The sequence below is a fragment of the Lactuca sativa genome, chromosome 5, assembly GCF_002870075.4.
Source record: "Lactuca sativa cultivar Salinas chromosome 5, Lsat_Salinas_v11, whole genome shotgun sequence".
Taxonomy (NCBI): Eukaryota; Viridiplantae; Streptophyta; class Magnoliopsida; order Asterales; family Asteraceae; genus Lactuca; species Lactuca sativa.
Window position 1 is genome coordinate 176,273,856 of NC_056627.2, and position 11,964 is coordinate 176,285,819.

An 11,964-nucleotide genomic window follows, 5' to 3' on the forward strand; every position below is an offset into this window, starting at 1 on the left:
GCATACTTGGATACTATGTTGTGGCATTTCATTTCGAGATGAAATGTTTCCCACCCTTTGACAAGCAACACATTCTTTGACAAATTGGGTTGCATCTTTAAAAATTGTGGGCCAATAAAACCCAATGTCAAAGATCTTCTTTGCCGTGTAATGTGCTCCGTGATGTCCACCTGTGGGCCCGCTATGACAATGCTCTAGTATTTTCCGGCTTTCCTTCCCGAATATGCATCTTCGTATGATCCCATCGGCACAGCTTCGGAAGAGGTATGGCTCATCCCAAAAGTAATATTTTAATTCAGCAAAGAATTTCTTCTTTTGTTGACTGCTAAAGTCTTTCGGGATGTAATTTGTAGCTAAGTAATTAGCTATGTCCGCGAACCATGGTTCTTCTCCCACTGTCACCATGATGTACTCGTTCGGGAAGTCGTCTCCAACTTTATCTTCCTGCAATTGCGGGTTCTCAAGCCTTGACAAGTGTTCAGCTGCCACATTCTCCATTCCCTTCTTGTCTCGTATCTCTATGTCAAATTCTTGAAGAAGTAGCACCCATCGTATCAGTCTTGGCTTGGCATCCTGTTTGGAAAACAAATACTTGATAGCCGAGTGGTCAGTAAAAACAGTGGTTTTAGATAAAACCAAATAAGGGCGGAATTTGTCAAAGGCATACACCACATCTAGTAATTCTTTTTCAGTGGTGGTGTAATTTTCTTGGGCTGGGTTTAGAGTCTTGCTAGCATAATATATTGGTTGAAAGTGCTTATCAACCCTTTGACCAAGGACAACTCCTAATGCGTAGTCACTAGCATCACACATAATCTCAAAAGATAAGTTCCAATTTCGTGCAATAATGATCGGGGCATTAGTTAGTTTTTCCTTTAAAAATTCAAATGCCTCTAAACACTCTTTAGTGAAATTAAATGGTGCATCTTTTAGTAGTAGTTGTGTTAGAGGTCTAGTTATTTTGAAAAAATCTTTTATGAAACGCCGGTAAAAACCCGCGTGTCCTAGAAAACTCCTAATGCCCTTCACATTGGTTGGTGGGGGTAATTTGGCAATAGTGTCTATCTTTGCCTTATCCACTTCAATTCCCATTTTGGAAATCTTGTGTCCCAACACTATACCCTCCTTGACCATAAAATGGCATTTCTTCCAATTGAGTACCAAGTCGGTTTTTTCACACCTAGCAAGCATTAAGTCAAGATTAGTGAGACAATCCTGGAAAGATGATCCAAATACGGAAAAATCGTCCATAAAAACTTCCATGAATTTTTCCACCATATCGTTGAATATAGCTGTCATACACCTTTGAAAAGTCGCGGGTGCATTGCATAACCCAAAAGGCATGCGTCTATAAGCGCAAGTCCCACTTGGGCAAGTGAATGTGGTCTTTTCTTGGTCCATTGGGTCTATGGGTATTTGAAAATAACCCGAAAATCCATCTGGAAAGCAATAACAGCTATGGCCCGATAATCTTTCTAGCATTTGATCAATAAAAGGTAAGGGAAAATGGTCTTTACGAGTGGCATCGTTTAGCTTTCGATAATCAATGCACACTCTCCAACCGGTTACCGTTCGTGTCGGAATTAGCTCGTTCTTTTCATTGGTTATGACAGTCATCCCTCCTTTCTTGGGCACTACTTGGACCAGACTCACCCATGGACTGTCGGAAATGGAATATATAATTCCCGCATCTAAAAGCTTGACCACCTCCTTCTTGACTACTTCTTGCATATTCGGGTTCAGTCTTCTTTGGTGCTGCACAACCAGCAATAGGATGGACTTATTCCCTTGATGTCGGTGATGCTCCATGCTATGGCCCGTTTCCGCTTCTTCAATACTTGCACGAGTTCTTCTTTTTCAGAATTGGTCAGGTCAGAGGCTATAATTAATGGCTTTTGGTTGCCTTCTTCGAGAAAGGCATACTCGAAATGATCTGGTAAAGTTTTAAGCTCCGATTTTTGGCTCTGACTGTTGGACACGCCGGGTGCAGGTAGGGTACTCGGCGAGTTCGTGGCTGTATTCACGACTTCTGCCTTTTCTTCAGAGGTACTCGACGAGTATATCGGTCCTACTCGGCATGTAGAACTGTTTGTGTTCTTTACCAATTCTTCGTAGTCGGCTTCTTCCAGCAGTCTTTTAATTTCCATCAAGTCTTTTTCTGGATCAAATTCTTCATCCTCAGCTGTGAACTTGATGGAGTCTTCAGTTATGCCTTCCTCTAGTAACTCATCTAACATATCGATTGAGAATGCCATGTCGTCACTGTTCCTTGAATACTTCATGGCTTGGTCCACTCTGAATGTGACTGAATTTTCTCCTACCCGCAAAGTGAGTTTTGAGTCCCTCATGTCTACTATGGCACTTGCCGTGTTGAGGAAGTGTCTTCCAAGGATGATTGGGACTTGTGGATCCGCCTCCATGTCTAGGATGATAAAATCAGCGGGAAAGACGGATTTGTCCACCTTGACTAGTATGTCTTCGCATATGCCCTTTGGGAAGGTGACTGTTTTGTTGGCCAAGTGTATTGCCATGCGAATTGGCCTTGGTTCCGGGAGATCCAACTTTTTAAAGAATGAATATGGCATTAGATTCACACTTGCTCCCGAATCGGCTAAGGCATGAATGATGGTCAAGTTGCCAAATTGGCAAGGTAAGGTCAAACTCCCCGGATCACCTTTCTTCTTTGGTAGCTTATTTAGCATAGCAGCTGAGCAGTTTTCATTGAGTACTACCTTCTTCACTTCTTCCATCTTCCTTCTATTGGTGAGAAGTTCCTTAAGGAACTTTGCATACTTGGGCATTTGCATGACGGCTTCAATGAAGGGTATGTTGATTTGAAGAGTCTTGATATGATCTATAAACTTTTGATACTCCTCTTCCTGCTTCTCCTTCTTGGATCGGGCTAGGTATGGCATGGGTGGCTGGTAAAGTTTTTCAGGAACATGTGGAATCGTATTTTGTGATGTACTCGTCGAGTCCATATGTGGTACTCGGCGAGTAGGACTATCAGAGTGCATTTCTTGGTTTTCTGTTTGCTTTTCTGCCTCCTCCTTCTGTGATTTCTTGGATAACTCAGTTTGAATAGGTGCTAGGGGAGTGATTATCTTCCCACTTCTTGTTCTGAAAATGTTTATTTGCGTGCCTCGTGGGTTATTTTCAGTTTGGTTAGGAAGTTCGCCCGGTGACCTTTGGTTGATTTGTTGAGCAAGTTGCCCAAGTTGTGTCTCTATATTGTGGATAGATGCTTGCTGGTTCCTTGGCATGGTCCTTGTTTCTTGAATTGCAGCATCATGGTCACTATGTCTTTTTTCTGAAGCAGCTACAAATTTTGTGAGCATTTCTTCCAAGCTGGGCTTCCTTTCTTGCACCGGCTCCTCCTTTTGGTAGAACCCTCTCCCTTTTTGCCTAAACCTTTCCTCCTTGGCTTTCTTGTACTCTTCATAAGGGAGCCACTCTTTCTTTTGTTTGCGCCAGTCTTCATCATATCGGTCTCCACTTGAATAACACACTTGCGCCTTCTTGTTGCCATTCTCATCTAAATCACAGTACCTAGTGAGGTGAGGCCCATTGCAGTTTTCACAACCCACCTGAATAGCATGGATTGTTTGATCCATCTTATCCATCCTTCTACCCATTGTTTTTAGCATAGCCATGACCACGGATAAGTCTTTAGTAGCTGCATAAGCGGCTCCCCTAGTGACATCATGCCTAGGGTTGTGGTATTCTCTAGAGTGTTTAGAGAATTCTTCAATCAATTCTTTGATCACCAGGGGTGGCTTCTTCGTGAGCGGGCCTTGCGAGTCTAATAATTGTCTGGTTGTGACATTGACTCCATCATAGAAGATGGATACTTCTTGCTGGCTGTTAAGGTCATGGTGTGGGCAGTTTCTTAGTAAGCTCTTGTACCTCTCCCATGCTTCATATAACGACTCTCCAGCTTGTTGTTCAAAGTTAGCAATGGCCTTCTTCAACTTGGCTATCTTGGAAGGTGGGCAAAAGTGATCAATGAATTCTTCTTTCATCTTGGCCCAAGTGGTGACTGATCCGGGGGGAAGTGACTTGAGCCAGTCTTTTGCAGCACCTTTGAATGTCACCGGAAGCATACGAAGTAGCTGAGTCTCGCGGGGCACATTTGGAACATTGAAGTAATCAGCTACATCATTGACTTCATCTAAATGTTTGTAGGCATCTTCATGGTCTTTTCCATAAAAAGGTATTTCCTTAAGTAACGCTAGGATATGACCCTTTAGCTCAAAGGTAGCAGTCGCGGGAATTGCGGGTTGCACAAGTCCCGAGCCAGTGTCGTCCCGCATCCTCTTCTTCCATTCTCCCGTGGGGATTTTATCAATGTTAGCCATTGTGACAGCTAACTCTTCCTCGGACTCGGTTTCGTGCTCGTATGTCGGGTCCTCTTCTTCCTCGGTCTCGTACTCGATATCCTCCTTAGCCGGTTCCTCGATTACTAAGGAAGCGCTGGATGCTCCTGATATGCTGCTCTTCTTTTTCCCAAAAACAGTTTTCAAATTGGACAAGGGTGATTTCTTTGGTGTACATGAACTCTCCACGTGCTTTCCCTTGTTTCTTTTCAACGCGGTTTCGGGGTCTTCAAATGGGGGTACCAGCGGGGTGTTTGATCCTTTGGTCATGAAAGTCCTGAAATAAACAGAATAAAAGCGTATAAAGAACAAAAAAATTGTACTAAAAGAAATCAAAAATTTAACTGCTGATAACGCTGCTACTCACCGAGTAGGTGCGACTGCACTCGGCGAGTACCAGTGTGTTTTTGAAAAAAAATTATAAACTTAATATTAAAACTAAAACAGATACTAAAACCTAATTACTGACTACTAACTGCAATAAAGTAACTTTATGCAAGTAAACTCACACAAAGGATCGAAAAAATTTGGAATTAGCTTAATTATTTAGAACCGTTCCCCGGCAACGGCGCCAAAAACTTGATGTGTGTAAAATGCACTTGTTTTATTCCCTACTTTTATTAATATATTTAGCACACAAAGGCAGTGAACCTGTCTTTTAGTGGTATAGTTTAGTAAGTAAGGTGTCGAACTCAAGGAACGGAAAATTAAACTAACAACTAATTTTAACTAAAACAATTAATGAAAGTAAAAGGTTTTCCTTCTAGTTTTACAAGACTAGAAACTTAAGCAACACTTAATTAACTAAATGACTAAAACAAACAACTAATTCACCAAATTTGATAAAGATGTTTCTATTTAGGTTCAACCAATTCACTCCTATGGTTATTTATATTTATGATAGATTAATTGTTATTGGCTACCAATTAAAGTGGTTAGGTTCACGTTCATTACTCCTAGCCCTTAGACAATTAACTAATTTAAGCGGTGATCAAATGTTTAAACTAATTAATTCCCTAGATTAATGATTTGGATTAAATAAGATTTGTAGTGGTGAATCAATTTAGTAAATCAATTAACCTCTTGTTTGATGGTTTCTCAAACAAGCTTACACATTAATCTAATTATTGTCTTATTAATCTTAGTTTCATAATCATTAATCCTAAGCATATGAATTGGTGTTCACATAGACATATGAGGTTAACAACTAAGAGATGTTCATGCAGCCTAATTGTCTTCCAATTAACAGAAAATAATCGTGATTAATGCATAAGGGTCTTTAACAAACTTAATTTAATAGATCACCAATAAACAATTAATCAAAACTAAGAATTAAACCATAGGAGTTCCTTGGTATTCCCCAAATAGAAACAAAAACGAAATTAGTTCATAGTTGCAGTAAAATCACACACAAAAGCAAGTTCAACTAGACTAGACATACTCAAATCCTAAAGCTAAGTGAAATGATTAACCTAGTTGTTTCAATTCTTCAAAAGGTTGGAGATTAGAATTCCTCAGCGTCTTCCAGTGCTCTTAATCGCAGAAGGATCTTCAAAAATCGCCAAAAGTGTGTTTCCCTCGGATAAAGGTTCGATTTTTATAGATATCTCAAAACAGGGGGTACTCGGCGAGTAGCAGACCCAACTCGCCGAGTAGACTCATTGTTATCCTCCTTAGATAAGGAGTCGTGGCTATCTTCTGGAATATTCAGCTGGACTCGCCGAGTAGACTCATGTAGTCGCCGAGTAGATGGACTTTTGTTCCTCAATCTTCATTCTTTGGTCTTTAATTGCTTTCCCTTGCTCCCTTTCACTCCCAAGCATGTCTTTTGGACTGAAAACAAAATTTAAACAATATTGAGTACCTTTTGTCCATATTATTCACATAATTAGTTAAAAATGAATAAAAATGTATACTAAATAACTAACTAATTATGCACATATCAATAGCCAACAACTCAAATTAGGGTTTTGGGTCTGGACCGGTTACAGCCAGCGTAGCCTAAGGTACGCCTAGCGTACCCGGGTGGCAACGCGTTCAATTTAAGCGCGCGAGTACGTGCAGCGTACTCTTTGTACGCCCAGCATACTCGCCCCAACACAAAAGGGCCAACATGACATTTATGAAAAGATGAAGGGCTAAAGGGTTATACCTGAATTCCGGGCTGTTACAATTCTCCCCCACTAGAACCAGACTTCGTCCTTGAAGTGTTATACCGAAAACAGCCCCGGATACTGCTCCCGCATCTCCGACTCGGGCTCCCATGTCAGCTCGGACCCCTTCCGATGCTGCCACTGCACTTGCACCAAGGGCACTTCCTTGTTGCTCAGAACCATAACCTTTCGATCCCTAATTGCCACCGGTCTCTCAATATAGTTCAGGCCTGTATCCACTTGAATATCCTCTAATGGTACCACTGTCGACTCGTCGGCAATACATTTCCTGAACTGCGACACATGGAAGGTGTCGTGAATCTGTCCCAGCTCCGCAGGTAGATCTAAATGGTAGGCTACCCTGCCTATCCTCGCGATTACCCTGAAAGGTCCAATATATCGAGGCCCCAATTTGACCCTCTTCCTGAATCGGATCACTCCTTTCCAAGGAGAAACCTTTAAAAGTACAAGGTCACCAACCTGAAACTCGAGCTCGGATCGACGCCTGTCCGCATAACTCTTCTGGCGACTCTGAGCGGTCAAAAATCTCTTCTTGACCTGCTGTATCTGTTGTGTCTTCTGAAGCACAATCTCTGTACTACCCATTACCCGATGCCCCACCTCTCCCCAACAGATGGGGGTCCGACACCTCCTCCCATACAACAGCTTAAAGGGTGGCATACCAATGCTCGAATGATGGCTGTTGTTGTACGAAAACTCTGCCAAGGGTAAATAGGTGTCCCAACTCCCTCCAAAATCGAAAACACACGCTTGGAGCATATCCTCGAGCGTCTGAATCGTCCGCTCACTCTGCCCGTCTGTCTGTGGGTGGTATGCGGTACTGAAATGCAGTCTCATACCCAACTCCTCGTGAAACTTCTTCCAAAATCTGGAAGTAAATCGCACGTCTCGATCTGAAACAATCGACATCGGAACCCCATGCCGCGATACCACCTCTCTCACATACAACTCCGCCAACCTCTTAGCAGAAGAGCTCTCACTGATAGCAAGAAAATGAGCGCTCTTCGTCAATCTGTCCACAATCACCCAAATTACATCGACTCCCCTCGTAGTCCTTGGAAATTTGGTGATCAAATCAATGGTAATCTGTTCCCACTTCCACTCGGGAATCTCCAGCGGTTGCAACTTACCATGCGGACACTGGTGCTTGGCCTTAACTTGGCGACAAGTTAGGCACCTCTCGACGAACCACGCAACATCCCTCTTCATATAGGGCCACCAATACTCCCTCTTTAGGTCCGAATACATCTTAGTAGCCCCGGGATGGATCGAGAACTTCGATCGATGTGCCTCCTCCATCAAAATGGTACACGTCCCACCCACAAATGGTACCCAAATCCGGCCCTGAAATGTCATAAGTCCCGGACTATCGGTAACAAACCCCGACACCTGCCCAACAACCCGCTCCCGCTTTCGGTTCTCTGGTCTCGCAGCCTCAACCTGGGCCCCTCGGATGGTGTCCAATACCGAAGTCATCACCGTCAACCTCATACAAATGTATCGGATCGGGGCGCTCTCCGACCTATGGCTCAAAGCATCGGCTACGACATTAGCCTTGCCAGGGTGGTACAGGATCTCACAATCATAATCCTTCACCACATCCAACCATCTCCTCTGGCGCATATTCAGGTTTGGCTGATCCATCAACTACTTCAGACTCTTGTGGTCCGTGTATATGGTACACTGAACCCCATATCGATAGTGCCGCCAGATCTTGAGGGCAAACACCACAGCCCCCAACTCCAGATCATGGGTGGGATATCTCGACTCATGAGGCTTCAGCTGCCTCGATGCATACGCTAAAATGTGCCCCCTCTGCATAAGCACTGCCCCTAACCCAGATATAGATGCATCACAATATACCACAAAATCCTCCATCCCTTCCGGGAGTGCGAGCACCGGGGCCTCGCACAACTTCTGACGTAGGGTCTCAAATGAGGACTGCTGCTCTGGACCCCAAGAAAATGCAACACCCTTCCGGGTCATCTTGGTAAGTGGCACGGTGATCTTGGAGAAATCCCTAATAAACCTCCGATAATAGCCGGCCAATCCCAAAAAGCTCCTGATCTCAGTGGGTGATCTCGGCACCTCCCATCTCATCACTGCCTCAATCTTGGCCGGATCGACCAATATCCCTTCCTGGTTAACAAGGTGTCCTAGGAACTGGACCTCTTGTAACCAAAACTCACACTTGGAGAATTTGGCATACAACCTCTCCGATCTCAGAACTCCAAGGATCTCCCTCAAATGCTCCTCATGCTGCTCTCTAGACCTCGAATATACCAAAATATCATCAATGAATACGATCACCGACCGATCCAGCATCGGCCTGCACACCCTGTTCATGAGATCCATGAACGCAGCTGGGGCATTGGTGAGCCCAAAAGGCATCACCACAAACTCGTAATGTCCATAACGAGTTATGAATGCATTCTTCTACATATCTTCATCCTGAATCCTCATCTGATGATAACCCGACCTCAAGTCTATCTTAGAGAACCAAGATGCCCCCTGCAACTGATCGAATAGATCATCGATCCTAGGTAACGGATACCTATTCTTGACCGTCAACTTGTTTAACTCCCGGTAATTGATACACATCCGGTGCGAACCATCTTTCGTCTTGACAAAAAGGATCGGTGCTCCCTAAGGCAAGCTACTTGGTCGAATAAACCCCTTCCCCAACAGCTCCTGAAGCTGCGAGGATAACTCCTGCATCTCCGGTGGCGCGAGGCGATAAGGCGCCTTGGCGATAGGTGCTGCTCCCGGAATCAAGTCAATACGGAACTCCACTTGTCTTTCCGGAGGCATGCCCGGCAGTTCCTCGGGAAAAACATCCGGGAACTCGCGCACTACCGGAACCTCGTCAACTGAACTTGACCTCCCAGTGGCCACTCATGTGTCCATCACATAGGCTATGAATCCACTGCAGCCCTGCTCCAAACTCTGCCTCGCCTTGGCAGCCGAACAGAACGCTGACCCACACCGAGTCCCCTCACCATACATAGTAAGCACTCCCCCACTAGGGTATCGCATAGTCACCAGCTGTCTCTCGCAGTCAATGACCGCTCCGAACTTACTCAACCAGTCCATGCCCACGATGACGCAGAGATCTCCTATAGCGATAGGAACTAGGTCTATAGGAAAATCGACACCAAAATTCTCGAGCACACATCCTCAAATCACGTCGGCGGCATATACCGCTTTCTCATCAGCTATAGAAACCCTCAGAGGTCGACTAATCGCCTCTTGCTCAATACCAAGGTGCTGACTAAAAGCCAGAGATACAAAAGACCGACTTGCACCCGAGTCAAACAATACCAAGGCAGGTACAAAATTCATAAGAAAAGTACCAGCCACAACATCGGGCGCCGCACGGACCTCCTCCACAGTCAACTGAAAAGCTCTCCCATGAGCCTTCGGAGCCTCGACCTTTGCCGGTCGAGCCTCGGTAATCCTAGCAGCCGGCGCCGATCCCTGCGCTGATCCCTGGTGTAGCTGAGGGCACTCGGCCTTCCGATGTCCAGTCTGGTTGCAATTGAAGCAAACCATAAATCCCTTGGGGCAATCCCTGGCGATATGACCCTCCTTGCCACATTTGTAGCAAGCACCCGATCGACAGGTCCCCTCATGACCCTTGCCGCACTTCCCGCAAGTGTGGCCCTTCTGGCCTCCAGTCCTCGAATCAGCGGACTTGGTCCGCTTGGATGCCGGCTGAGACTGAGTCGCCGCCGATCCATCCTCTAAGACTCGGCCTCCTCCCTGGTCTGAGTCTCCAACTCAATCTCCCTCTTCCTGGCATTTGCCTGGAGCTCAACAAATGTCTGGTACGTCGAGTTTGACACGAACTCCTGGATGTCCCTCCTCAGAATACCCAGATACCGGCTCATCCGAGCCTGCTTAGTAGCCACCTGCTCAGGGCAGAACATCGCCCTCTCATGAAACTTTCGGGTGACCACAGTAACCGAATCATTACCCTGCTTGAGGGTCAAGAACTCCTGAACCAACCGTTCCCTCTCCACCGGGGGAACATACTTGTCTCTGAACATGGTGGTGAACCTCTCCCAGGTAACCGCTGAAATCTCTGCAAGAGTGAAGTTCGCCGTCACGAACTTCCACCAATCCTTCGCTCCCAAGCGGAGCTGGTTCAAAGCGAACCGTACCCTTAGGTGCTCCGGACATGAACAAGTATAAAAGCATCCCTCAATGTCAACAATCCATCTCATCCCAGCGATCGGATCCTGTGTCCCATCAAACTCGGGTGGCTTTGTGTTGCTGAACTCTCGGAACAACAACGAGTCACCTCCCTGAGGCCTGGCAGCAGCCACGGCTACCGTAGCCACAGCGGCTGCGGCCTCAGTCACCGCGGCGTACCGCTCATCAAATGTCTCCAACAGCGTGGTCTTGATAGACCCAAACATCTCCGGAATCTCGGCCCGGATTTCCGCAACCACCTCATCGTGGATCATCTGACGAATCTCCTCGTCACTCACGCCGCTCGTCTTAGGTCTGTGGCGTGTCCCAACCATGATGCCTTTGAAATACAACATACAAATATCAAAGACCCAATCGAGCATACTCGCACTCGATAACGCAACCCTACTCGACCTCCGATACCCAAAGGATTCTTACTTGGACTGCCCACTGATCTGGTGTCTTTAGTAGTACGGGCCCTATACTACTGACTACACTGCATCAACGTTCACCCCAAGTCCTCCTCCTTGGACCCCGAATCACGAGTACTCTATTCTTGCTATGCACTGATTACGTACTCGCTCTCAAAGCATCTCATAGCAGCAGGTTTCACCCTAGACTAAGGCATCACAAATCAGGCCACTCTAGTACTAATATGAATACCTAGTCTACTCTAGCATGCATAACATATCGCAACACATCTGATAACACATATTGTAAGGGTATTTTGGGGATTTTACCATTCGGGCGCTGGCTGACCATACACACTGCTTCTCCTTTGGTTATTACAAAATCTCTTATAAAATTTTTACGCCTTTATTAATTGAGAAATTCCTCAAATCCTCGATTTGAGTTCAGTTACGCCCGAAGGTACATCCGAATCCCTCAAACCAAGGCTCTGATACCAACTTGTAACAACATAAATTTTCAAAACAAAATTTTCATTTCTTAAAAACATGTTTTCATCCAAAACAATTCATAAAGATGCAATGTATCATATCATAATACAAATCATATAAATCCCAAGATCATAAATTCCCCATCAGTGTGTACAGATCATGCCGGCGCCTTCCCACGGTCCTCGCTAGTACCTGAAACACATAACACAACAACTGTAAGCATAAATGCTTAGTGAGTTCCCCAAAATACTTCTTACGCACATACACCTTTCCAGACCATGACCTTCCGGTCCATGTGTCTCAGGGGACTTTCGTCCCAAC

At 45.2% G+C, this 11,964-nt stretch overlaps 1 non-coding gene across 1 annotated transcript; it reads left to right on the forward strand.

Moving 5' to 3' along the window:
* The first annotated feature begins 3,867 nt into the window (after positions 1-3,867).
* LOC111912985 (small nucleolar RNA R71) lies at positions 3,868-3,974 on the forward strand. The gene has a single exon (XR_002857392.1). It is a non-coding gene; the product is annotated as a small nucleolar RNA R71 (small nucleolar RNA).
* Positions 3,975-11,964: the final 7,990 nt, after the last annotated feature.